This window comes from Haemaphysalis longicornis, unplaced genomic scaffold (genome assembly GCF_048455015.1).
Source record: "Haemaphysalis longicornis isolate Haplotype H1 unplaced genomic scaffold, Haemaphysalis longicornis Haplotype H1 scaffold_129, whole genome shotgun sequence".
Classification (NCBI taxonomy): Eukaryota; Metazoa; Arthropoda; class Arachnida; order Ixodida; family Ixodidae; genus Haemaphysalis; species Haemaphysalis longicornis.
The window spans coordinates 20001-45568 of record NW_027526232.1 but is presented as its reverse complement, the minus strand read 5'-3'; the positions used below and the strand labels follow the sequence as shown (position 1 = coordinate 45568).

The 25568-nt window shown below is 49.7% G+C and overlaps 14 non-coding genes across 14 annotated transcripts; all 14 read left to right on the top strand.

The window, feature by feature from the left end:
* Positions 1-1231: 1231 nt before the first annotated feature.
* Positions 1232-1303, top strand: Trnap-cgg (transfer RNA proline (anticodon CGG)). Its single transcript has one exon. It is a non-coding gene; the product is annotated as a tRNA-Pro (tRNA).
* Positions 1304-11925: 10622 nt separating this feature from the next.
* Positions 11926-11997, top strand: Trnap-cgg (transfer RNA proline (anticodon CGG)). The gene has a single exon. It is a non-coding gene; the product is annotated as a tRNA-Pro (tRNA).
* A 71-nt stretch (positions 11998-12068) lies between these two features.
* Trnap-cgg (transfer RNA proline (anticodon CGG)) lies at positions 12069-12140 on the top strand. The gene has a single exon. It is a non-coding gene; the product is annotated as a tRNA-Pro (tRNA).
* A 179-nt stretch (positions 12141-12319) lies between these two features.
* Trnap-cgg (transfer RNA proline (anticodon CGG)) lies at positions 12320-12391 on the top strand. Its single transcript has one exon. It is a non-coding gene; the product is annotated as a tRNA-Pro (tRNA).
* Positions 12392-12461: 70 nt separating this feature from the next.
* On the top strand, positions 12462-12533 carry Trnap-cgg (transfer RNA proline (anticodon CGG)). Its single transcript has one exon. It is a non-coding gene; the product is annotated as a tRNA-Pro (tRNA).
* Positions 12534-18318: 5785 nt separating this feature from the next.
* On the top strand, positions 18319-18390 carry Trnap-cgg (transfer RNA proline (anticodon CGG)). Its single transcript has one exon. It is a non-coding gene; the product is annotated as a tRNA-Pro (tRNA).
* A 2349-nt stretch (positions 18391-20739) lies between these two features.
* Positions 20740-20811, top strand: Trnap-cgg (transfer RNA proline (anticodon CGG)). The gene has a single exon. It is a non-coding gene; the product is annotated as a tRNA-Pro (tRNA).
* A 71-nt stretch (positions 20812-20882) lies between these two features.
* On the top strand, positions 20883-20954 carry Trnap-cgg (transfer RNA proline (anticodon CGG)). Its single transcript has one exon. It is a non-coding gene; the product is annotated as a tRNA-Pro (tRNA).
* Positions 20955-21025: 71 nt separating this feature from the next.
* On the top strand, positions 21026-21097 carry Trnap-cgg (transfer RNA proline (anticodon CGG)). The gene has a single exon. It is a non-coding gene; the product is annotated as a tRNA-Pro (tRNA).
* Positions 21098-21168: 71 nt separating this feature from the next.
* Positions 21169-21240, top strand: Trnap-cgg (transfer RNA proline (anticodon CGG)). The gene has a single exon. It is a non-coding gene; the product is annotated as a tRNA-Pro (tRNA).
* Positions 21241-21311: 71 nt separating this feature from the next.
* On the top strand, positions 21312-21383 carry Trnap-cgg (transfer RNA proline (anticodon CGG)). The gene has a single exon. It is a non-coding gene; the product is annotated as a tRNA-Pro (tRNA).
* A 71-nt stretch (positions 21384-21454) lies between these two features.
* Trnap-cgg (transfer RNA proline (anticodon CGG)) lies at positions 21455-21526 on the top strand. Its single transcript has one exon. It is a non-coding gene; the product is annotated as a tRNA-Pro (tRNA).
* A 71-nt stretch (positions 21527-21597) lies between these two features.
* On the top strand, positions 21598-21669 carry Trnap-cgg (transfer RNA proline (anticodon CGG)). Its single transcript has one exon. It is a non-coding gene; the product is annotated as a tRNA-Pro (tRNA).
* Positions 21670-21740: 71 nt separating this feature from the next.
* On the top strand, positions 21741-21812 carry Trnap-cgg (transfer RNA proline (anticodon CGG)). The gene has a single exon. It is a non-coding gene; the product is annotated as a tRNA-Pro (tRNA).
* Positions 21813-25568: the final 3756 nt, after the last annotated feature.

Below are 25568 nucleotides of genomic sequence, written 5' to 3'. Positions count from 1 at the left end.
GCTAGCATGAATTGGGTCAGCACACCGGCAAAGTACTTAGGTGTGCCTTTGCAGTTTTATAAAGACAGCGATCCGTATTGGAGGAAGGAAGCCGAAGTAATGAAAGAAGGGGCAGAAAAGTGGAAAGGGTGGAGCTTATCAATATTTTCAAGAACGACTGTGTGCAACTTATTTTTTGTAAGCAGACTGTGGTATGTCCTTCAGGTTCTTCACTGTTCCCGAGCAAATGTTCAAAGACTGCATCGTGTATTCGCTGTGTTTATATGGGGGTCAAACTGGGAATGGACAAGCCGGACAAACCTGTTTGGTAGGGTCAGGGACGGAGGTTTGGGACTAGCACACTTGTTTGTACGTCAAATTGTAAACCGTTTCTTGTTTCTCCGCGGTGTTAAGGAACCAACGTTAAGAACTATCTGTCAATTGCGCTTGGGTAGAGCGTTACCGGATAAAATAGTCACGTTCAATGTTATACCTGGCGGCCTACATTGTCTTATGAGAGAAGTTGTACTGTCATGCCGTTTCTTGGCTGTTCGATTTTCTTGGGAATACTTGTGTCAAGTAAATAGGAAAAAGTTGTATAAAGACGTGTGTGATGTAGTCCTCCCTGAACGAATGTACAGGTTGATTTATAGAGTAGGTAGGGGTAAAGATGTGCTTAAAAGAGTTAAGCGTATGCAGGTACCCCCCAGCGTAAAGACTTTTTTCTTCAAACTGCATACTGGAACCCTCTCTGTTAAGACGTGGATGGCAGAAAAAGACTTGTTCGTTCCATGGGGAATTGACTGTATAATATGCAAAAAAGCTGAAACAATTGAGCATATATTCATCGATTGTTGGGGTGCTATGTTCCTGTGGGATGTGCTCCAACGAACTCTGAAAAAAGATCTGCCTGTGGATGCCCAAGGTATACGGTACTTGCCTGTTGAAAGCGAGGATGGTATGCCTTACGACCTGATCATGCTTGTTGGATTGAGCTCTATTTGGAAAGCAAGAATGGCCGCAAGGTACTCTGACATCGATGCGCGGAGCGCGAGACAATATTTTAGAGAGGCAATGAGTGAATACGTGGAAAATCAAAAATATGTGTCGAATCCGCCCGAATGTCTTGCAGACATGCAATCGTTGGTACACGTAAGGGACTTTTAAACACATGACGTCAACCAAAGTCAGGTTGACGGCTGTCTGTGAATGAATGTCTGTGTTCTGTATGTGCCAAAGCAAGCAAAAAAAAGGCTCGTTGGTCTAGGGGTATGATTCTCGCTTCGGGTGCGAGAGGTCCCGGGTTCAAATCCCGGACGAGCCCACCAGTTTTATTTCTTGTTTTCGTTTATTTCTCGCAATAATATAGGGGCACCCACACCGCACTACCCTCCTGGCTCGTTGGTCTAGGGGATTCTGCTTCCGGTTGCGCTAGCGTGCGGTTGCAGAATGTCGAGCTCCACCCAAGGAGCGGCTTCAGCGGGCCTTTCGGCCCGCGGTAACAGGATTTTTTCCCAGGATTCCCAGGACTACCAAGTACTTGTGCCCCAGTTTCCTACAGGACAGTGGGTGCTAAACACGGTGTTTCTGCATGCGGACATGCGTGCCCGCCCCTACCGTGTCGAGGATTTTCGCGACACGTTGGCTCGCCTGGTGCTGCTCCCCGATGTTTTGGCATTGGGGGCGTATCAGATGAGTCACGTCTGGGCGGTGACGTTCAAGTCAGCGGAAGGTGTGAAGAAAATTTTAGAAGCAAATGACATCAAGGTAAAAGCAGACGCTGCCTTGTTATCGACCCGAGCAACCAGGAAGCGCGTCTGAAGCTACATTGGCTTCGGCACAACGTGCCGGACGAGGCAGTGCGCGCAGCGGTGGCGCCTTACGGGCGTGTCGGCGAGGTGCGCAGAGAGCGTTGGCGCGTTGACGGAATTCAAGATAAAGGTTCGACGCTGCGGTCGGTGACTCTGAAACTGAAGGGCGGAGTGACTCTGGATGACCTGCCGCACGAGCTACGCGTGGCGGGCGACAAGGCCCTCGTCGTCGTCACCGGGAGGGCCCCTCAGTGTTTGCGCTGCAATACGAAGGGCAACGTTCGCCGGGAGTGTAAGGTGCCACGTCGTTCGGCGTGCCGTCGCTACGGGCACGAAGCGGCAGCGTGCGTCAAGTCCTACGCTAGCGTCACCGGGCCTTCGAAGGACGAGGACCTCCGCGAAAACCTCATGGACGAGGCAGACGCGGAGGAGACCGCAGCAGGAGTCACAGGCGGGGCGGCAAAGGAGCAGACGCCGGCGGAACGGGTCGAGGCCGAGGCTGGCCAGCGCGGTCCTGAAAAGGAGCCGCCCGGTCAACCGAAGACGCCTCCCCAACTCGCCGCGCCGAAGGAGGCTGGTTGCCCCGAAGCGGCAAGCAAGGGGACGACGGCGGCATCGTCTACCGCAGAGGACGTCGCACAAATGGACCTCAGTGGTGCCGCCGCAAAGCGGCAGCGCCAAGGTAACGACACAGGACAAGGCGACGGACTCCCCGGCAGTGAGGAGCCGCCCACTAAGGGCGGTTATAGTTAGACGTTCGAGCTTCAAACCGAAGCCGAACGTCCCCCCAGACCGCACAAAGCCCCCGGTTACGCCTACCTAGTCAGCACGATGCTTGGAAAGGTAGTTGGCAATGTGTCTGGTGTTGCACTGCTCTACCGAAGCGCGAGCGTACTAAACTGAACTACGTAGTTGGGTCCAGGTTGTACTTTTGGAGCGTCTTCGGTGACTTTGTTGCCTGTAAAGTGTTTCGGTGTGTTTTGTAGGGTGGGGAAGGGGGGAGGGAAAAGTAGAGCACAGTTTTTGGTGGTGCCCATGAAGCGCTTAGTGTGTTTGCAGTTTAATGTATGTATGTATGAGTGTATGTATGAGCGATGTATGAGTGTTTTATTTTATTTTTTGTTGTTGTAGCGCTTTGGAATGCGTGTGAGTTCTTAAGTGCCTACGGAGGGCTTTTAATTAGAATGCACGGACGTAAGTGTTACACGGTAATCCCCGCCTTTTTCTTGGAATGATTTATTTAAGCAAGCCTATACGCATAGCCACGCTTAATGTCAGGGGGCTTGCGGATCGGAGACGCCAAAGTCAGTTGTACCGCCTTCTTGTAGACGAGGATCTGGATATCGTCGCCTTGCAAGAAACCAAGGTCGAGAGAGAGGATCAGACGGACCGTATGGTGCGGCCATTCATGTCACGTTATGACGTCTGTGTTTCTCACGCAGTCGGGTTCTCGGGAGGTTGCGCGCTCATAATACGGCGTAGTTTACGGGCCACCCTGAGTACCGTCACTGCGTCTGATTCGGGGTGGTTTGTTGTGTGCGATTTGGCCTTGTTATCAAATGAATGGCGTGTTATTTGCGTGTATGGCCCAACCAAAGCCGCCGAAAGAAAGTTGTTTTTTGAGGAAATTAGAAAGTGGTGTGAGACAGACCGGATGGTAATTTTACTGGGTGACTTTAACTGCGTGTGTTCTGCACGCGACAAAAGTAGCCAGTCACCTTTTAGGGATGCTAGTACGGCAGTACTAAGGGATATTATCGCAGACTTCGCACTAGAAGACGTTGGTGATAGCGTCCGTAGTAATGGCCCCGTGCGCTACACGCACTTCCAAGGCAATAGCCATGCGCGTCTGGATAGGGTGTACTTATCGCTTGATCTACTGCCGCAGTGTGAAGAATACCGTGTGATACCTGTCTCGTTCAGCGATCACTGTTTGGTATCCTTAACGCTTGGTAGGAACACGAAGCGGCGAAGTGCGTTTTGTTGGGGCTTATGGAAGATGAACAATAAGTTAGTCGAAGTCGAAACATTCGTGGAGGCAGTAAACACGAAAGATTTTCGGCAGTGATGAAGACGCGAACTTCGCGTTTAAATGGGAACTCTTCAAACAAGAAGTAAAAATGAAAGCCGTGGAAAGATCGGGGGCAATGAAAAATAAAGATAAACGCAAAGAAGCCCTGCTACGAAGTAGCCTTGATGTCTTTGTTAAAGAAGAATGTAAGTCACCCGGTACGTTCAAGGACGACATACGAACACTGATGGTGCAGCTCGAAGGATTAGATAAGGAAAAGTATCACGGCACACTTGTACGCGCAAGGGCTGAACGGTTCCTAATCGGTGAAGCGCCTACCAAAAGAGCACTCAGTTCAGAGAAAAGATACACACGTAGAAATACGATAGCGGAAATAGAGTACGATGGCGTAAAGTGTAATGACCAGGCAAGCATCGACCGTAGTTTCTCTGACTACTATGAAAAGTTGTGCGCACGTCAGACTATCGATGCTGTCCAGTTCAAAAAGGAATTTATGTGTTTGTTGCCACGCCTCAGCGACGAAACAACAGCAGGTCTCGAATGTGATATAACAGTAGATGAAATAAGGAGAGCAATTGACGAGCTGAGCCCAGGGAAGACCCCGGGTCCGGATGGACTGAGCTCAGCCTTTTATAAAATGTTCAAGGAGGATCTAAGCCCTGTTTTGCGTAAAGTTCACGCCGAGTCTTACCAAACAGGAGAACTACCTTCGTACTTTCTTGTGTCACACACAGTCTTTATACCAAAATCAGAGGACGATAATACACTAAGGGAAATATCAGCCTACCGCCCAATCAGTTTGACCAACGTTGATTATAAGATATTAATAAAAGTATTAGCGAGCCACTTGTAGAGTGTAATAAGAGACATTGTTGGACCACACCAAACTTGTGGTATAAAGGGACGGTCAATAGTCACGAACATTGACAGCGCCAGAAGTGTTCTTGAATGTTGTGACAGTATGCAAAGTGCGGTGGCCATGCTCCAGATAGACCTGGCAAAAGCATTTGACCAGGTATCCCATGAAGTCCTTTTAGACATGTTACAGCATGTAAACGTAAGATCTGTTGTTCGCGAGGGAGTGCGTATGGCGTACAATGGGTGTTGCACTCACCTCGTTGTAAACAAAACGACAAGCAAGCCCATTCAGGTTCAACGAGCCGTGCGTCAGCCGTGCGTCACCGTTGCTTTTTGTTTATACATTGAAGCGGTTTGTTTAAGCATCATAAGAAGTGAGAGCATCAACGGGTTTCGATTAGAGTCAGCTGAGGTGCGTGTCTTGGCCTACGCTGATGACATTGCCCTTTTTTGTGTTGATAGAAGCAGCATCAGCGTTGCTGTAAACGCTCTGAAACGCTTTTGTAAATATAGTGCCAGTGGAGTAAATTGGCAAAAGTGTTTAGGATTTTCGCATGGGGACTGGGACAGTCCGCCTAGTGTATTTGAATGTATCAGCTGGCAGACGACGCCAGCTAAGCACTTTGGAGTGCCCCTAGAAAACTATGAAGACAGTGACCCTTACTGGCGCAGACAGACCGCTGAACTGCGCGAAAAATCTGAGAAATGGAAAGGCAGTGGACTTTCTATGTTTGCTAGAGCATCAGTATGCAACATACTTTTGATGAGCAAACTGTGGTACGTACTTCAGGTGCTGCACTGTTCGCGTTCTCATGTACAGGCCCTGCACCGGGTGTTTGCTGTGCTGATCTGGGAATCGACATGGGAAAGGACGAGCCGCACGAATCTCTTTCGGCGCGTGCGTCGGGGGGGGGGGGGGGGGGGGCTTTCTTTGTCCCATTTGTTTTCGCGGCAAGTCGCCAATCGTTTTTTGTTCTTTCGTGACGTGAACGATCCTTTCGTGCGCACAGTGTGTCAGCTGAAGTTATCAAGGACCTTACCTGAATTTGTTGTTACGTCTGCACACTTTTCTATCGGAGTAATCAAGGGCTACTTCCGTGAAGTGGTTCAAGCGGCCCAGCTTTTGCGTGCACGTTTCAGTACAGAGTACTTATCTAGTGTTACGCGTAAAAAGTTGTACCGTGATTTGCTTGACACTGCATTACCTGTGCCGTTGTATAGGTAAATGTACCGTGCAGGGCCAGGACAGGACGTGCTCAAACGTGTAAAACGAATGGCGGTACCACCATGGGTTAAGTCATTCTTTTTTAAACTGCATGCGGGTGTCCTCCCCATAAAAACGGGGCAGAAAGAGAAGGGTTTGTACATGCCATGGGGGGTTGAATGCTACCCGTGTAAGAAACCCGAAACGTTAGAACATGTGTTCCTCGAGTGCTGGGATGAGATATTTTTTTGGGACGTGCTTCAGCGGACCTTAAAAAAGGACTTCCCTCTGGACGCACATGGGATCAGGTTCCTGCCCATTGAGAGCGACAACGAGGTGCCATACGACCTTGTCATAGTACTTCCGGCCACCGAGGTGAGCGGACGTGTGAACATGAGCTCTCCTAGAGCGGATACAGCATCCCGTCAGGGTTGCGGAAACAGGAATGTTGCTAACGAAGACCAGGAGTATCAAGTCATGCTGCTAAGTATCCCATCAGGTCGTTCGGTAAATAATACTGTGTTTTAGCACGTAGACTTCAGGGCCCGGCCTTATCGTGTAGATTTGCGGGACACTTTGATTCATCTGAAGCTGCTCCCAGATGTGCTCGCGCTGGGGGCGTATCAGATGAATCACGTTTGGGCGATAACGTTCAGCAGCGCAGACGCGAGAAGGAAAATGGTGCAAGCCAAGGAAGTCACCGTGAAAGGACACCGCTGCGTCGTTATCGACCCCAGCAACCAGGATGTGCGGTTTAAGTTGCATTGGCTGATGTACAACGTCCCGGACGACGACGTGCGCGTTTCCCTTGCCGCGTACGGCAAGGTTGTCAGCGTGACGAGGGACCGCTGGCGTGTTCACGGCGTTGTCGACAAAGGTTCGACGACTCGCTGGGTGACGCTTCAGCTCAAGCCAGGCGTCAAGGCCGACGACCTACCGCATCAGCTTCGCGTCGCCGGTGACCAAGCCCTGCTTGTGGTGCCTGGACGGGCGCCCATGTGTTTGCGTTGCCACTGCTCCGGTCACGTACGACGTGAGTGTCGTGTACCGCGCTGTGGTGTTTGTCGTCGGCTTGGCCACGACGATACCCAGTGCGTGAAAACGTACGCGAATGTGGCAGGGGCTCGTGGCGAACGAGGAAGACTCCGAACTCGTCATGGGCGAAGCGGAGGCGGAAGCTGCTGCGGGAGGTGGAGGGGAAACGCAGCCCACCGAACCACCTGTAACACAGGTGGACCCCGCAACGAAGGAACCGGCCCTGCAAGGCACTGTTGGTGCTGACGGCGTCACCGGAGAGCAAATCAATGACGGCGACTCAATGGACGAGTCGGGGACGCTGAAAATCAACTCACGCGGCGAGAGTGACAACGACGAAGACAAGTTGGAAGCAGTGGTTAAAAGACCACGCAAGGAGGACAGCAGCAGCGGTGAGAAGCCTTCGGATACCACGTCTGCGGAACCGGCAAGGGAAACGTTAGGGCGACGGTCTTCCTTCAAGTCGAAACCCAACGTGACAAACGACCGTGTGGCGGCGGCAACGCCCCCACATTAGCGGGCAACGGCTACGAGTGTTGTGTGTTGAGGCGCTGAACCATGTGAACGTGAACCACCTTCGACGCGGAAAGGCGAGCCCCGAACACGAAGTGCAACAAGTTGGTAAGGTCAAGCATGACTGCAAATATTAGTCCGGTCATTACGCTAAGTGTTCTTGGGGAAAATGTGTCTAGTACCGGTACACATTATTTTTGATAAAGTGTTTTTGCGCCCCTAACCTATTGTCAATGGCCGATAAAGGTCATGCATTCTGTGTGGGCACGCTAAATGTTCGCGGGTTGTCGGCCAGGCACAGGCAGTACCAGCTTAGTCGACTGCTTCTCGACGAAGGTTTAGATTTGGTGGCCGTTCAGGAGACCAAAGTCGAGAGCCAAGAGCATACAGATCGGATGGTCCAGCCATTTACAACACGATACTACGTTCGTGTGAGCCACGCTATAAGTATGTCCGCTGGTTGCGTAATTCTTGTTAGAAACAGTCTAGGTATTGTGGTAGAGGCGGTTGTAACAAGTGAGGTGGGACGGTTTGTTGTTGTTGATTTTTTGTACATTGAATGCCGTGAATAAGGAAAATGATCGAAATGTTTTTTTTTCAATCAGTAGAACCGTTTCTGAAGTGCGACAGACGTGTAATATTCTTGGGTGATTTTAACTGTGTGTGCTCTACTCAAGATCGTTCCAAGAATTCAGCCACGCGTGATAAGATTGCTTTGTTGTTGTCCACAATGACTGGTATCCATTGCCTAGAGGATGTAGGACTCACACTCAGGAGCGGAGTTACCCCTGACTACACGCATTTTCAGCGCGAGTGTCATGCCCGACTCGACCGGGCCTACGTTTCATTAGAGTTAGTTTCACTGATCAGCTCATATGAAGTAAAGCATGTGTCATTTAGTGACCATAGCTTAGTGATGTTCACTGTAGGAGTAAAGAAAAAAATCACCAATTTTAACTGGGACCTGTGGAAGTTCAATACAAAGCTGCTAAATGATGAGAAATTCGTGAAATGTGTAGAGAGAGAGTTAGAAAAGCTATTGCCATGTCAAACGAACCGCTACAGTGCGATGTGGGAAGAAGTAAAAAGTAATATAAAACTTATGGCAATAGAAAAAGAAGCATCCTTCGCTATGACGAAAGAAAAAAAGAAAACGAGCTGAAAGCACAACTCGTATATCTCACAGAAATAGAAAGCACGCAGCCTGGTACGTTTTTAAACGAAATAAAAGACGTGAAAAACCAACTGGAAGTTATAGACACGGAAAGGTATCCGGCCGCAATGATCCGTTCTCGAAGCGAAAAATTGTGGGCGGGCGAAGCACCAAATAAAAGGGCTCTCAGTGATGAAAAAAGATACGCAACAAAAAATGAGATTAAGTGCATACAGTATAAGAACCAAGTAACGGATGACAAAAAAAATAATTGAACAGGCTTTTATTGAACCCTATCATGAATTGTTCGGAAAGAAAAGGCAAACAGAAGAAGGGCTTGCGAATAATTTTCTGATGCGCATGCCCAGATTAGAAGACGCAGTTAGGCAGAGCTTGGAGCAAGTCATAAGCGTGGAAGAGATAAAGGACGCAATCGATGCACTCGCCCCTGGAAAATCGCCCGGACCAGACGGTTTGGGGGTGGGATTTTAGAAGGCCTTCAAGCACATGATAGCTCCAATCTTGCACGCCGTCATTGAGGAGTCGTATCATTAAAGCGTGTGCCCCGGTCTTTCACAACAGCCAATATGGTTTTGATTCCAAAAACGGATGACCCAGGAAAACTCATATCGGTGGGGTCTTATCGTCCGATAAGCCTCACCAACGTAGATTACAAGATCTACAAGAAGGTACTAGCAAAAAAAATTCCCTCGCACTTCCCCGAGGGGGAGAGTGTGTAAGTGCGAATGCACGGTTGTTGATTGCGCGATTACGGTGGATATCGTGATCTTAATGAGTAGTCGAGAGATTACACACACGCACACAACTACAAAGAAAGACATTTCACTCGTTATTGCTGGTACCGTTGCCCGGTCCGCCATCATCGTTATCGAGATGCAGGACCAGCGACCGCTCTCGACGACGGCGCGCGCTCGACTAATACCCTCCCGCGCCACGCGGCCGCTACACGAGCGCCCTCACGCATCGGAATGCGGAGCGCCTGCTACGCGAGCGAGAGCTCTCCCGCCCGAAGTGGAGAGGAGGCGCCCAACACCCGCAGTCACTGAGCGGAGAGAGGAGGAGGAGAGTAGCGCGCGCCCATCTCCCCCCGTTGCTAGGGAAGACGAGGAGCGCGCGCACCCGCAGCTGTTGCTATGCGGACGACGGCGGCGGACGATTCAGGCTCGCTTAAGAAGTGCATTCGCACTTAAAAGAATGCAAACAATCATAAGAGAAGTAGTTGGTCCCCACCAGACGTGCGGTATTAAAGAACTGAATATTGCGACGAATGTGCACGTTGCGCGGAGTGTGCTAGAATGCTGTGACGCGTTTGAGAGCCGAGTGGCTATGGTGCAGATAGATTTAGCTAAGGCATTCGACAGGGTATCGCATGAAATATTATTTGATGCTTAAAGCACGTGAACGTCGGAAGTGTTATTCTAGAAGGGGTAAAAATGGTGTATAACGAATGTACTACCCGCATTGTTATAAATAGGACCTTTACGGAAAGCATACCTGTTCGATCGTCCGTAAGGCAGGGCTGCCCGTTAAGTCCGTTATTGTTTACAATTTATTTGGAGCCTTTCTGTTTGAGTCATTGACGATGAAAGTGTAAGGGGCTTTCAAATACATACCAACGAAGTTAAAACTCTTGCATACGCAGACGACATAGCGGTGTTTTGCACAGACAGTGAAAGTGTGTTGAAGGTTGAGGAAAACGTCAGAAAGTACTGCACGCAGACTGGGAGTGCAATAAATTGGGAGAAGAGTGCTGGTTTCTGGCACGGCTGCTGGCAGAGCCCGCCCGAGTACTTTGCAAACATGCGGTGGACAACGCTGCCGACGGCGTACTTGGGTGTGCCACTGGAATGTTACAAAGAAAGCGCGGAATATTGGGCATGGAAACAAAAAAATGAACGAGAAGGTGCAGGTGTGGCAGGGACGAGATTTTTCCAAGTTTGCGCGTGCGTTTGTATGCAATGTGTTTTTAGTTGCCAAAGTCTGGTATGTATTGAAAGTGCTATTCATGTCTCGCGTCAGTATTCAAAAAGTACACAGAGTGTTCGCAACGTTCATTTGGGGATCTAGTTGGGAGCGAACCAGCCGAACCAACTTATTTTGATCTGTGCGGTGCAGATGGCTTGGCCTTGCCCACCTATTTATTCGGCAACTCGTTTCACGCTTTCTTTTCTTGCGTGATCAAAGTGACCCTTTCCTGCGTACTGTTATACAGGTGCGTCTTCAAAGCCACCTGCCTGAATTCATTGTATCATCTACTCAGTGCATGGGATGGCCCATAAAAGGGTACTTGCGTGAAGTTATTTCGTCGTATCGTTTTTTAATAGTTCGATTTTCGAGAGAGTATCGGAGCACAATTACAAGAAAAAAGTTGTACAGTGATTTGGTGGACACATTGTTGCCTGTTCCCCTTTACCGTGCAAACTGCATTGGCAAGGAAGGCCAGGATGTGTTCAAACGGGTGAAAAAAATGCCAGTTAAACCATCAGTTAAGACTTTATTTTTCAAGCTGCATACAAACACATTGTCAGTTAACACGTGGTTGCATGAAAATGGCCTTTTTGTTCCATGGAACACAGACTGTCGCCTTTGCAAAACACCAGGAACCGTGGAACATGTATTCATTGATTGTTGGGACGCCGTGTTTCACTGGGATGTCTGTAAGAGAACCCTAAAGAAAGAACTGCCTATCACTGCACACGGTATCCGCTACTTACCGGTTGATAACACAGGAATTCCAGTAGACCTGATAATGCTATTGAGCCTTCACGCAATGTGGAAAACGAGAACAGCGGTAGATAATGCAGACTTGCATGCACGCCCGGTACGGCAAAACTTCATTGAAAGTGTGTGTTATATACGTGATGTTTTTCAAGCCCAAAATGACCCCCCTGAGTGGACAAAAGTTCTGGATGAATTGGCATGCCTAAAAAAATTCTAGGCACTACATTCCGGCCAGTGTGTGGCTGATGTGTCTGGCGTGCCTGATGTGTATTTATATTTTGTTCTGGAGAGTGAACAGGCAATAAAGAAAAAAAATCGTTGGTCTAGGGGTATCATTCTCGCTTCGCGTGCGAGAGGTCCCGGGTTCAAATCCCGGACGAGCCCACTTGTTTTATGTCTTCTTTTCGTTTATTTCTCCAAATGATATATGAGCATCCACACCGCACTACCCTCCCGGCTCGTTCGCCTAGGGGTATGATTCTCGCTTCGGGTGCGAGAGGTCCCGGGTTCAAATCCTGGACGAGCCCACTTGTTTTATTTCTTGTTTTCGTTTATTTCTCGAAATGATATAGGGGCAGCCACACCGCACTACCCTCCTGGCTTGTTGGTCTAGGGGTATGATTCTCGCTTCGGGTGCGAGAGGTCCCGGGTTCAAATCCCGGACGAGCCCACTTGTTTTATGTCTTGTTTTCGTTTATTTCTCGAAATGATATAGATGCATCCACACCGCACTACCCTCCCGGCTCGTTGGTCTAGGGGTATGATTCTCGCTTCGGGTGCGGAAGGTCCCGGGTTCAAATCCCGGATGAGCCCACTTGTTTTATGTCTTGTTTTCGTTTATTTCTCGAAAAGATATATGGGCATCCACACCGCACTAACCCCCCGGCTCGTTGGTCTAGGGGTATGATTCTCGCTTCGGGTGCGAGAGGTCCCAGGTTGAAATCCCGGACGAGCCCACTTGGTTTGTCTTCTTTTCGTTTTAGTACCCTACCGGCTCGTTGGTCTAGGGGTATGATTCTCGCCTCGGGTGCGAGAGGTCCCGGGTGCAAATCCCGGACGAGCCCACTTGTTTTATTTCTTGTTTTCGTTTATTTCTCGAAATGATACATGGGCATCCACACCGCGCTACCCTCCGGCTCGTTGGTCTAGGGGTATGATTCTCGCTTCGGGTGCGAGAGGTCCCGGGTTCAAATCCTGGACGAGCCCACTTGTTTTTTGTCTTGTTTTCGTCTATTTCTCGAAATGATATATATGCATCTACGCCGCAGTACCCTCCCGGCTCGTTGTTCTAGGGGGAGGGGATTCTGCTTCCGGCTGCGCTTGCGTACGGACGCAGGATGTCTGGCTCCTCGGGAGCGGTAAATGCGGCCGAGCTTGGCCGCGGAAACAGGCCTTCGGGAACTGACAACCAGGATTATCAAGTTATGCTGCCTCAACTGCCAACAGGAAAGTTTGTTTTGAACACTGTTTTTTAAGTGCAATGCACTTCTTAAGCGACCCTGAACCTGCGTCCACCGGTGATGTCCGCATCACATACCCACGTGGGGGATTGGCCAGGAATCTCCTCGTCTTCCTTGGCAACGGGGGGAGATGGGCGCGCGCTGCCTGGCCGCTGACATGGCACATACCCACGTGGGGGATTGGCCAGGAATCGGGCGTGAGAAGGGCTAATGCACCCGCTTAAAGGAGTACTGACACGAAATTTCAAAGCTGAGATCCGCTCTAGCAATCAAGTACAACGACAACACAAATAGGTGTCTGTGAATAAATGCATCTTTCTTTCTTTGTAGTTGTGTGCGTGTGTGTGATCTCTCTTTCGCGAACATTACCGAACCGCGCAAATTCAACTCGTGCATTCGCACTTTCCCATTCTTCCCCTCGGGGAAATGCGGGGAATTTTTTTGCACGGTGACGTGAAAGCCAGGCCTTTCCGCGTAGAAGATTTCCGAGATACGCTCACTCATTTGGCGCTGCTCCCAGACGTTATCGCTCTGGGGCCGTACCAAATGAATCACGTATGGGCGGTTACCTTCAGTAATGCCGATGCCGTGAAGAAAATTCTTGCAGCCGACGATGTGAAAGTCAAGCAGCGGAAGTGTGTAGTGATCGACCCGCACAAACACGACGTAAGGATTAAGCTGCATTGGCATCTACATGGGGTTCCCGACGATGAGGTGCGCACGGCGTTTCTGCACTATGGCAAAGTGACGGACATCTCAAGAGAGCGGTGGCGTGTTTTCGGCGTCACCGACAAAGGCTCGACGACTCGATTTGTGACCTTGAAGCTAAAAGTGAGCCTGACACCGGACGACATACACACCAATTACGCGTAGGCGGCGACATGGCACTTGTGATTGTTCCAGGAAGGGCACCGCTGTGTCTTCGGTGTCAACTACGGGGACACGTTCGGCGCGAGTGTCGCGTACCACGGTGCTCGCGCTGCCGGCGTTACGGTCACACGGAGGAGGCGTGTTTGAAAACATACGCAAATGTGGCAGCACCGGGTGGGAGCTCGGACAAGTCCGAGCTCCTAATGGATGAAGACGATGCGGAGGAGGCCGCCAAAGGATTGCAAGACCAAGATACACCGGTGACAGAGCCAGATAAACCGCCAGAATCTGTCGAAAACCTGAATGCACGTGGTGGCGTTGCACAGAAATGTTCCTCCGAATTTCCACCATTACCTGACGCAAGCGCGAAGGGAGGTGGAAACGCCCCTGCGTCGGCAACGTGGGATACCCCAGCAGAGAGTGTAGAAATAATGGACACAAGCCTAGACGCCAGCAAACTACGCACCAGCAACAGTGTTGCGAAAAGACCACACGGAAGCAACGAGGAAGGAGAACGTGAAAACGAGGCGGCGGCATCCGGTGAACCACCACCGAAATCGACGGTCGCGCGTCGTCCATCCTTCAAACCGAAACCTAACGTTCCACCAGACCGGAGACAGTTGAACGAAGCGACGACGTAAAAACATTTACTGTGCTTGTGGTGCGCTGCGTGATGGGACTTGATAACGAAAATTACTAGAGGTCGTCCTTCTGAGGTATGGTTTCTTCTTCTTTTTCACGAACACGATTGCAGCACTGCATGGGAAACTTCCTTTTTCCAATGAGCATTATTGTGTTTGTTGGTGCTTTTAAAAGGGTCATGACCGAACCGTTTGCTCTCGTACGTACATTTGCTCTCAAATGGCCCTAAATCTAGAGGCAACAATGCGTGTAGCCACAATAAACGTAAGAGGGCTATGCGCAAAAAAGCGGCAATATCAGCTAAGTAGGCTCTGCATGGAAAATAATCTGGACATCATTGTGGTACAGGAAACAAAAATCGACAACGAAGAGCAAGCGGATCGGATGGTCCTATCATTTACGTCCCGATATTATGTTTGTATATCCCATGCAGTTGGTCTATCTGGTGGCTGTGCCCTTTTTCTTAACAAATCGAGGGGCATTGTCATTGAAAATGTATTTACATGTGAAACTGGCCGGCTTATTGTCTGTGATTTTACTTTTTCTGGCTTTAGTTTCCGAGCTATATGCCTTTATGCAGCTAACAAAGCAACCGAACGTAAAGTGTTTTTTGAGCGCATTGAGTGTTACCTCGATGATGACAAAAATGTTCTTGTGTTGGGTGACTACAATTGTGTTTGCCACACGAAAGATAGAGCAGGAACTGCCACAGCCCGTGATGCGAGCGCTGAATTACTAAACACTATTGTAACCGAACACAACTTAGAGGATATTGGCGGTATTATGTCAGAAGGACGACCCGTGCAGTATACCCACCACCAAAATAACAGCCATGCACGATTAGATCGAGCATATATATCAGCCAACCTTGCGCATGCGTGTACCAACTATGAAGTTAAACACGTCTCGTTTAGCGATCACAGCTTAGTGATGTTCACGTTGGGGAGGGCTTCAAAACAGCATAAATTCAACTGGGAACTCTGGAAGTTTAACGAGGAACTTTTGCAGGAAGAAAAGTTTACAGATAAAGTTAAAGAAAAGATGCTGACGCTCGTTCAAGCACAGGAAAATGAAGTAATACCATTGTGGGAGCTTTTTAAACAAGAAGTTAAGATGAATGCGATTGAAATGGCGTGCGCAAAGCGTCAAAGCGAGAAAATGAAAGACAAGGAATTACAGGGCCATCTCGATTTCTTGCTGAGCAGAAGCGCAGCGCAGTGTAATGATAGCACTGAGGCTATTCGAGAAGTTAAACGACAACTAGAAGTTATCGATCAGGAAAGATACCACGGCGCTATAATACGGGCAAGGACTGAGAAGCTGTGGTTAGGCGAAACGCCGACGAAACGGGCACTTGGCGACGAAAAGAGATACGCGACGCAAAACGAAATAAAAGCGGTGCGATATGCGGGTGGCGTCACAGAAGATAGAGAAACAATGCAACGCGCATTTGAAGAGTACTACGGGGAGTTACTGGGACGGCCGTAGCTTATCAAAGACGGGTTTAAAACAGAGTTTCTTCCATTCATGCCCATGCTTGATGAAGAAGTTAAAACGACCCTTGAAGCTCCTATCACTTTAGGGGAAATTGAACGAGCTATAGACGAGCTTACACCCGGGAAGTCACCAGGGCCAGATGGCCTAGGTGCCACATTTTATAAATTTTTTAAATGTGAAGTATCTCAGATGTTGCACCGAGTTATTAATGAAGCGTATGAGCACAAAGAAATGCCTCCGTCGTTTCGAAAAACGCATGTAGTTCTAATCCCAAAGACTGATGATCCTACCCAATTATTATCTGTAGAAGCATATCGGCCAATTAGTCTAACAAACGTTGACTATAAAATATTTATGAAGGTTCTAGCGAGCAGATTGCAGAGTGTAATGAAGGAAATTGTTGGACCACATCAAACATGCGGGATAAAAGGACGGACGATAATGACAAACGTCCACCTGGTCAGAAGCGTCCTCGAGTGCGTTGATGTGCTAGGAGGGCGTGCGGCCATACTGCAATTAGACTTGCAAAAGGCGTTTGATCGCGTCGCCCATGAGATCATGTTTGCTATCCTTGAACACGTTAACGTAGGATCTGTCATATTACAAGGTGTGAAAATGTCATACGCGAATAGCTCTGCGAATCTCATAGTAAACAAAAGGTTAAGTCAAAGCTTGGATGTTCAGTCATCTGTAAAACAAGGATGCCCCTTAAGCGCCTTGCTTTTCGCCATATACATTGAACCTTTCTGTCGGAAAATTTTACATGACGAGAAAATACAAGGATTTAGGATACACGAAAATGAAGTTAAAATTCTATTGTATGCTGACGACATAGCAATCATCTCCAGTGACAAAGAAAGTGTCAGCATAGCGGTCAAACAAGCATCACGGTTCTGCGAGCTTACGGCAAGTGCGATAAATTGGAACAAATCTATAGGTATTTGGCACGGTACCTGGGATACAACACCCGAGTATATTGAGAAATTACATTGGACCACCACACCTGCGAAGTACCTGGGTGTACCACTGGATCAATACAGAGAACCGACGGAGTACTGGGCCAAAGAAACCAAGCAAGCTCGAAATAAAGCACATAAATGGGGTGGGAGGGACTTGTCAATGTTCGCCCGAGCCACCGTCAGCAACATTTTTTTAGTTGCTAAGATTTGGTATGTGCTCCAAGCCCTGTGCATGTCAAGGAAAAGTGTGCAGAAACTGCACCGAGTATTTGCGGTATTTATTTGGCATTCTGAATGGGAACGAACAAGCCGCACTAATTTATTTCTTTCTCTTAAGCGCGGAGGATTGGGCTTGACTCATTTATTTTTGAGACAGGTCGTTTCGAGGTTTCTTTTTCTGAGAGATCAAGCTGATCCCACTTTGCGTGCATTAATTCAGATAAGGTTGCGAGATGCCCTACCTAATTTTGTTATTTCGACTGTTGCTGTAAAGCCGGTGGCTATACGCGGATTCCTTAGGGAAGTAGTGTGGGCATTTAAATTTCTGAATGCCCGTTTTTCTCTGGAGTATTTAAGTGTTGTTCCACGAAGAACATTGTATAAAGATATTATTGATGTTTCTTTGCCTGTTCCCCTCTATCGCTGTATATATGACGGCGGAAAGGCCAAGGATGTTTTAAAAATGATCAAAAAGATGCCGATTAAGGCATCGAGCAAGAGCTTCTTTTTTCAACTTCATAGTGGCACACTCCCTGTCAAACCATGGCTTCAGGATAAAGGAATATTTGTAGGGGGGAACATCAACTGCAGAATATGTAATAAGCCAGAAACAACAGAACACATCTTTCTTGATTGTTCTGATGCTCGCTTTCACTGGGACATACTTCAGCGGACACTTAAAGACTTGCCTGTCACTTATTATGGTATCTGTTTCCTACCCGTGGACAAGACCGAAAGTGTGCCCTATGACATGTTTATGGTACTGAGCCTTCATAGTTTATGGAGGACTAGAATGGCAGACAGACATGCTGATGTGGATGCTCGACCAGCGAGAGAGTATTTTGTGGAAAATATCTCTTACATACGAGAAGTGTACAGTGCTTTAAACGAGCGTCCTGAGTGGCTTCCCTTGCTCGATGAACTGGCCACGCTAAAGCGATTTTAAAAACACCATTGCCGCTAATTAGTGGCTGGTATTTTACCCCTTTTGTGTGTATTATGTTTGTATTATGACTTGTGTAATGTGAACGTTTCAGGCAAAACGGCAATAAAGAAAAAAAAAGTTGGTCTAGGGGTATGATTCTCGCTTCGGGTGCGAGAGGTCCCGGGTTCAGATCCCGGACGAGCCCAGTTGTTTTATTTCTTGTTTTCGTTCATTTCTCGAAATGATATATGGGCATCCACACCGCACTACCCTCCCGGCTCATTGGTCTCGGCGTATGATTCTCACTTCGGGTGCGAAAGGTCCCGGGTTCAAATCCCGGACGAACCCACTTGTTTTATTTCTTGTTTACGTTTATTTCTCGAAATGATATATATCCATCCACACCGCACTACCCTCCCGGCTCGTTGGTCTAGGGGTATGATTCTCGCTTCGGGTGCGGGAGCTCCCGGGTTCAAATCCCGGACGAGCCCCCTTGTTTTATGTCTTCTTTTCGTTTATTTCTCGAAATGATATATGGGCATCCACGCCGCACTACCCTCCCGGCTCGTTCGCCTAGGGGTGTGATTCTCGCTTCGGGTGCGAGAGGTCCCGGGTTCAAATCCTGGACGAGCCCACTTGTTTTATTTCTTGTTTTCGTTTATTTCTCGAAATGATATATGGGCATCCACACCGCTCTACCCTCCCGGCTCGTTGGTCTAGGGGTCGGACGAGAACCGGCGTATTCAGCATGGTATGGCCGATGGCTTTCTGTTGATGCTCCTCCATCAGTGTGGGATAGGGGACGAAATGGTGGAGTGGATCAAGATCTGCTATACTGAAATCACCACCCGCATCATTATGAATGTGGAGGTGGGGAGCCCCATCGCCGTGAGAAGGTCGGTCCGGCAGGGCTGCCCCATGTCCCCGATTCTGTTTGCATTATATATAGAGCCACTTTGCAGAATGGCAGCGGCATCGAAGTCAGTCAAAGGCTTGGTTCTCGGCTACGAAGAACTAAGAGTCCTGGCTTACGCGGATGATGTCGCGTTCGTATGTTCGTCGAAAGAACAGGCGAGGGAGATTGTCGCGCTCGCGCAATCATTCTGTTGGTTTTCGGGTGCTCAGCTGAATCTTTCTAAGTGCGAGGGAGCATGGCTATGTGAATGGCCCACCAAACCATCACAGCTCTACGGAGGGAGGCCATCATCCGCTACCTCGGAGTCAACCTGGACTGCGGCCGAGCCATTGGCCCCCGCTGGCAGTCAAAGCTGGCAGCCGCGGGTAGGAAGTTGGAGCCCTGGCGAGCGCGACACATCGCCTTTTTCTAAAGGGGAAATGTTTGCAACGCCGTGTTATACCCGGCCGTTCTGTACGTGGCCAGAGTATCGACCATCGACGCAGGCTCAGTGGCCAAGCTACACCGGCTGTTCGCAGTATTCCTCTGGCGATCCACCACTAACGTTTTCTGGAGTCTGGAAGCGGGTGGCCTCGGGCTTGTTAACGTGGAGCTAGAGCTGACAGTGCAACGTTTTTTTTTCTTCCGGGATCGTCGTGACGGTTTCCTTCGGGCTGCTCTGCAAAACGTAGGCTCCTCACATTTGGCCCCTTGGCTGCCAACAACAGCGGAGTTCACACATAGTAACCGGGGAACGGGCTTTTACAAAGAAGTGGCGGCAGCGGTGACCCTCTTGCAGGGACTGTTCTCTTGGGAGTACCTGTGCGCAGTGGCCCCGAGGAAGTTGTACTGGGACCTGGTAGAACAGATCCTTCGACCCCCCATGTATCGCTCACCACCTCTAGGGTGCATGAAAAGTGACGTCCTCCGGCGAGTGCGGAAGCTCCCCATTTATTCTGGTTCGAAGGATTTCTTCTTCCGCTTTCACACAGGGGTTCTACCCACTAAGGCAAGACAGGGGGAGAGGGGCTTCTTTCTTCCTGGAGGGACCAACTGCTTGTTGTGTGGAAGGAAGGAGACGGCAGAGCACGTCTTTGTGGAGTGCAACACGGCGTCGTATTTCTGGGATGAGCTGCAGTGCTCTTTCGACACGTACTGGCAGCTCACCTGGATGAACTTGAGGTTCTTGGAGGCGGCCTCGGAGCACCCGCTCCTCCGTGCTGCGTCCACGTCATAGGTCTCCACTCGCTATGGAGGGCAAGCGTCGACGTGGTTGAATGCTCCGAAAACCCGCGGCCGGCGTGGAGGCACTTTGTACAGAAAGCGCAGTGGGCAGTGGCCGCCCTTGACGGGCCCGATTCAGACACTGAGCTTCGCGACTCACTGGCGCGGGGCTCACGAGCCCTCATGAAGTTTAAGGTAGAGCAGCAAAGGAGATGGGACTTGATCTGAGGGCCGGAAGCGGGACAGCACCACGGGCCACTTCTGCCCACTAACGACTTCTACGCCCAACCCCTTGCCCCGCCTTCATTACCGTATACTGTAAACAAATGACACCATCGCCCATTTGTATGTGTTTCTAATAGGAACCACGCCAGCACTACGTGGCTTTGCTGGCACTGCCTACGAATGGTTTCCACTTCCCTGGCGAAACAGGCTGAATCTTGTCTTGGCTTGTTCAGTTCCCGAACGCGATTATTTGTCTGTGTGAGCAAGGGATGTTACACTGTTCTCTGAAACCGCAGTAACCACTTCATCTGGCCCTGTATGTATATTTGTAAATATAGTCACTGTTAACAAAATGCTCGTTGGTCTAGGGGTATGATTCTCGCTTCGGGTGCGAGAGGTCCCGGCTTCAAATCCCGGACGAGCCCGCTTGTTTTATTTCTTGTTTTGGTTTATTTCTCGAAATGAGATATATGCATCCACACCGCACTACCCTCCCGGCTCGTTGGTCTAGGGGTATGATTCTCGCTTCGGGTGCGAGAGGTCCCGGGTTCAAATCCCGGACGAGCCCACTTGTTTTATGTCTTGTTTTCGTTTATTTCTCGAAATGATATAGATGCATCCACACCGCACTACCCTTCGGGCTCGTTGGTCTAGGGGTATGATTCTCGCTTCGGGTGCGAGAGGTCCGAGGTTCAAATCCCGGACGAGCCCACTTGTTTTATTTCTTGTTTTCGTTTATTTCTCGAAATGATATAGGGGCAGCCACACCGCACTACCCTCCTGGCTTGTTGGTCTAGGGGTATGATTCTCGCTTCGGGTGCGAGAGGTCCCGGGTTCAAATCCCGGACGAGCCCACTTGTTTTATGTCTTGTTTTCGTTTATTTCTCGAAATGATATAGATGCATCCACACCGCACCACCCTCCCGGCTCGTTGGTCTAGGGGTATGATTCTCGCTTCGGGTGCGAGAGGTCCGAGGTTCAAATCCCGGACGAGCCCACTTGTTTTATTTCTTGTTTTCGTTTATTTCTCGAAATGATATAGGGGCAGCCACACCGCACTACCCTCCTGGCTTGTTGGTCTAGGGGTATGATTCTCGCTTCGGGTGCGAGAGGTCCCGGGTTCAAATCCCGGACGAGCCCACTTGTTTTATGTCTTGTTTTCGTTTATTTCTCGAAATGATATAGATGCATCCACACCGCACCACCCTCCCGGCTCGTTGGTCTAGGGGTATGATTCTCGCTTCGGGTGCGAGAGGTCCCGGGTTCAAATCCCGGACGAGCCCACTTGTTTTATGTCTTGTTTTCGTTTATTTCTCGAAATGAGATATATGCATCCACACCGCACCACCCTCCCGGCTCGTTGGTCTAGGGGTATGATTCTCGCTTCGGGTGCGAGAGGTCCCGGGTTCAAATCCCGGACGAGCCCACTTGTTTTATGTCTTGTTTTCGTTTATTTCTCGAAATGATATAGGGGCAGCCACACCGCGCTACCCTCCTGGCTTGTTGGTCTAGGGGTATGATTCTCGCTTCGGGTGCGAGAGGTCCGAGGTTCAAATCCCGGACGAGCCCACTTGTTTTATGTCTTGTTTTCGTTTATTTCTCGAAATGATATAAGGGCAGCCACACCGCACTACCCTCCTGGCTTGTTGGTCTAGGGTTGATTCTGCTTCCGGCCGCTGCGCAGTGCGGACGCAGGATGACGAGCTCCGTTCAAGGGGCTGTTTTGGCGGGCCCATCGGCTCGCGGTACTAGGTCTTCTGTTTTTGACAACTCTGCAAACCAGGAATATCAAGTTATTCTGCCTCATTTGCCATCCGGACCATCTGTTCTCAACACCATTTTTCTGCACGCGGACGTGAAAGCCAGGCCATACAAGGTGGAGGATTTCCGCGACCCGCTGGTGCGTCTGAATTTGCTGCCCGAGGTTGTGGCCTTGGGCGCATATCAGATGAACCACCTGTGGGCCGTGACGTTCAAGGACGCCGAGGCAGCTGCGAAGCTGGTTGCCGCCTCCGAACTTCAAGTGAAGGGGCGGAGGTGCCTGATCTTTGATCCGCGGAGCCAGGACGTACGCCTAAAGCTTCACTGGGTGCTCCACAACGTCCCCGACGACGAAGTGCGAGGCGCCCTGGCGCTTTACGGGAAGGTCACCGAAGTGACCCGTGACCGCTGGCGTGTGCCGGGCTGCACTTCGCAGCTCTCGACGACACGCCTGGTCACCCTACGACTCAAGTCGGGCGTCACCGTAGACGACATCCCGCACCAGCTACGGATCGCCGGTGAGCAGGCCCTTGTCGTGGTGCCCGGACGGGTACCGCTTTGTTTGCGCTGCCACCGGAGTGGCCACATTCGTCGGGAGTGCCGCGTCCCACGGTGCGGGCGGTGCCGCCGCTACGGCCACAGCGACAGCGAGTGCGTCCGCACTTACGCGAACGTTGCCGGACCAGGGGACGACGACCACAAGTCCGAGTACGTGATGGACGCCGAAGACGCGGAGAGCGCTTCGAAGGGCAAGGAAGAGGAAGGGGACGCGGTGAAGGAGGCAACGCCCCCTGAACCTGCAGCCGCCGTGGCACCGAGCGCCGAACCACCTGCCGTAGGAGAAACGCCGCCCACCGAAGTCCCGGACGTTCAGGGCAACCAAAACGCCACGGACGGTGCGGGCGTGACCGAAGCACCACTCCTGGCGTCGGAGGTAGAGAAAAGCAGGGAAGAAGAAGAAGTTGAGATGACAGGTGTCCTTGCTGGCTCTTCAAAGCGTACAAGGGATTATGTCGAGGGAAAACAGGCCAGCACCGCCGAGCCGAGCGGTGACGAACCCCCGGCGAAGGCTCCGACGCATGCTCGACGGGCGTCGGTGAAGGTGAAACCCAACGTCAACGCGGAGCGGCCAAGGAAGCCACCGGACACATAATTCGTAACGTCCCTGTTCGGCCCTGCAATGTGAACAATGCCCCCTGATTCTCTCGTGCAGTGCAGCGCAGCGAACAGCCGTCTCCGGGGAGTCTACGGACAAGGGCACGGCAACGCACACGGAATATCCGCCGTCGCTACACTGGAGCCCAGGGTTCGTTGAGCTGGCCGTTGTATTGTGCTCTCAGTGTGCTTTAATTCGATATTATGGCTATTTTAAATAGGCCGCTTCGCATTTCTACTTTAAACGTAAGAGGGCTTGGGGCTAGGCGCAAGCAGTATCAGCTGCGAAGGATTATGGACGAAAAAGAAATAGATATAATGGCCATTCAAGAAACAAAAATAGAAAGCGAAAGCAGCACTGAGAGCATGATAAGGCCCTTTAGTGGCCGCTACAGCGTTTGCGTGAGTCATTCTGTGGGAACTTCGGGGGGGTGTTGTATTTTGGTTAGAAATTCAGTTGGTATTCGTGTACAAACAGTTACGTCGAGCGAAACTGGCAGGATTGTGTGTTGTGATTTCAACTACTGTGGATTAGAATTTCGTGCAGTGTGTATCTATGCACCAAATGTTACACGGGATAGGACGGTTTTTTTTGAAGGGTTATCTGATTATTTAAAGCTGCAAGAAAGAGTAATATTATTGGGCGACTTCAATTGTGTGTTAGAACGAAGAGACAGAAATGTGTCGCCGCGAACAATTGATCAGAGTGCAAGGGTCTTGACAGAAGTTCTTGAAGACTGCGAACTAGCAGATGTAGCACACTGTGCGGTTAACAGAAGTGCTTTAAAATTCACGCACTTTCAGGGCACGAGCCATGCGCGGCTGGATCGTGCATACGTATCTTTCGAGCTCGCTGCGGCGTGCAAGAACTACGTGGTCGATAGTGTCTCTTTTAGTGACCACTGCCTGGTTTCATTTTTGTTGGGGGAAAGGAGGGAGGATTGTAAGAAGTTCAGCTGGGAACTTTGGAAATTTAATGTAAAATTATTACAAGACACCACATTCACGGATAGAGTACAGGAAATTGCAGAGAAACAAACAAACGACGAAATCAGCAGCTGGCGGGAAAGGTGGGAGGTATTCAAACAGGAAAGCAAACTGGTAGCGATGGAGAGGGGGACAGTGCTTAAACGGCAAGAGAGGGAAGTGGAAAGCCAACTCAGAAATAATCTGCAACACATGTTAAAACTCGAAAGCGAAATGCCTGGGGCATACAAAGAAGATATTAGAACTATTAAAAATAAGCTGGAAGCCATCGATATAGAAAGATATCGGGGAGCGACCGTGAGGGCGAGGGCCGAGGTGTTTTTGGCCGGCGAAGCGCCAACAAAGCGAGCGATAAAAGACGAAGCACGGTACGCGAGACGGAATGGTATCGAGGAAATATACTGGCGAGGCGGGCTTACCAGTGACAAAGAGAACATAAAAAGTGCGTTTCAAGAACATTACACAGATTTGTTTAGCCCCACAGTTCCAAAAACTGATGAGTTCAAGCGAGACTTTCTTCCAGCCATGCCAAGGTTGGGAGACGATGTGAGGGAGGAGTTAGAACGACCGATATCGCTTGGCGAAATTCAGACGGCAATATCGGAGTTAAAAGTAGGTAAGTCGCCAGGACCTGACGGGCTTGGTGCGGATTTTTATAAAAGGTTCTCGGATATAGTAACTCCGTTTTTATTTATGGTCTTTCGCGAGGCGTACGAGTCCAAGGTACTTCCGCCGTCGTTTGGTCGCACACACACCGTCCTCATACCCAAATCGGAAGACCGTGTTAAACTTCAGTCGGTTTCTGGGTACCGGCCGATTACATTGGCCAATGTAGATTATAAAATCCTTATGAAGATCTTAGCGCAACGAGTGCAGAGTGTTATAACAAGTGTAGTAGGGCCGCATCAGACCTGTGGTATAAAGGGGAGGAGTATAGTAACAAATGTTCATGTTGCGCGCAGTGTGCTCGAGTGTTGCGATATGTTTTTTAAAAGGGTCGCTATGCTTCAGATTGATTTCGAAAAAGCGTTCGACCGAGTGTGCCATGAGATTCTTTTTTGTATTTTGGAGCATATAAATGTTGGTGATGTGATAATACAGGGAGTGCGTATGGCGTACTCTCACTGCTGCACGCAACTGATAATCAACAAGAATGTCACGGGAAGTATTCCTGTACTGTCTTCTGTGCGACAAGGATGTCCAGCATCTCCTCTTCTGTTTGCAATTTATTTGGAACCCTTTTGTTTAAGAATAATTAATGACAGTGGAGTACGTGGTTTTCAGTTACACACATGCGAGGTGAAGTTACTAACATACGCGGATGATGTGGCGGTTTTTTGTGAAGACGAGGAGAGTGTAAGCGCAGCCATATCGATAACAAGGGAGTTTTGTAGTCTTACTAACAGCTGTGTTAATTGGACC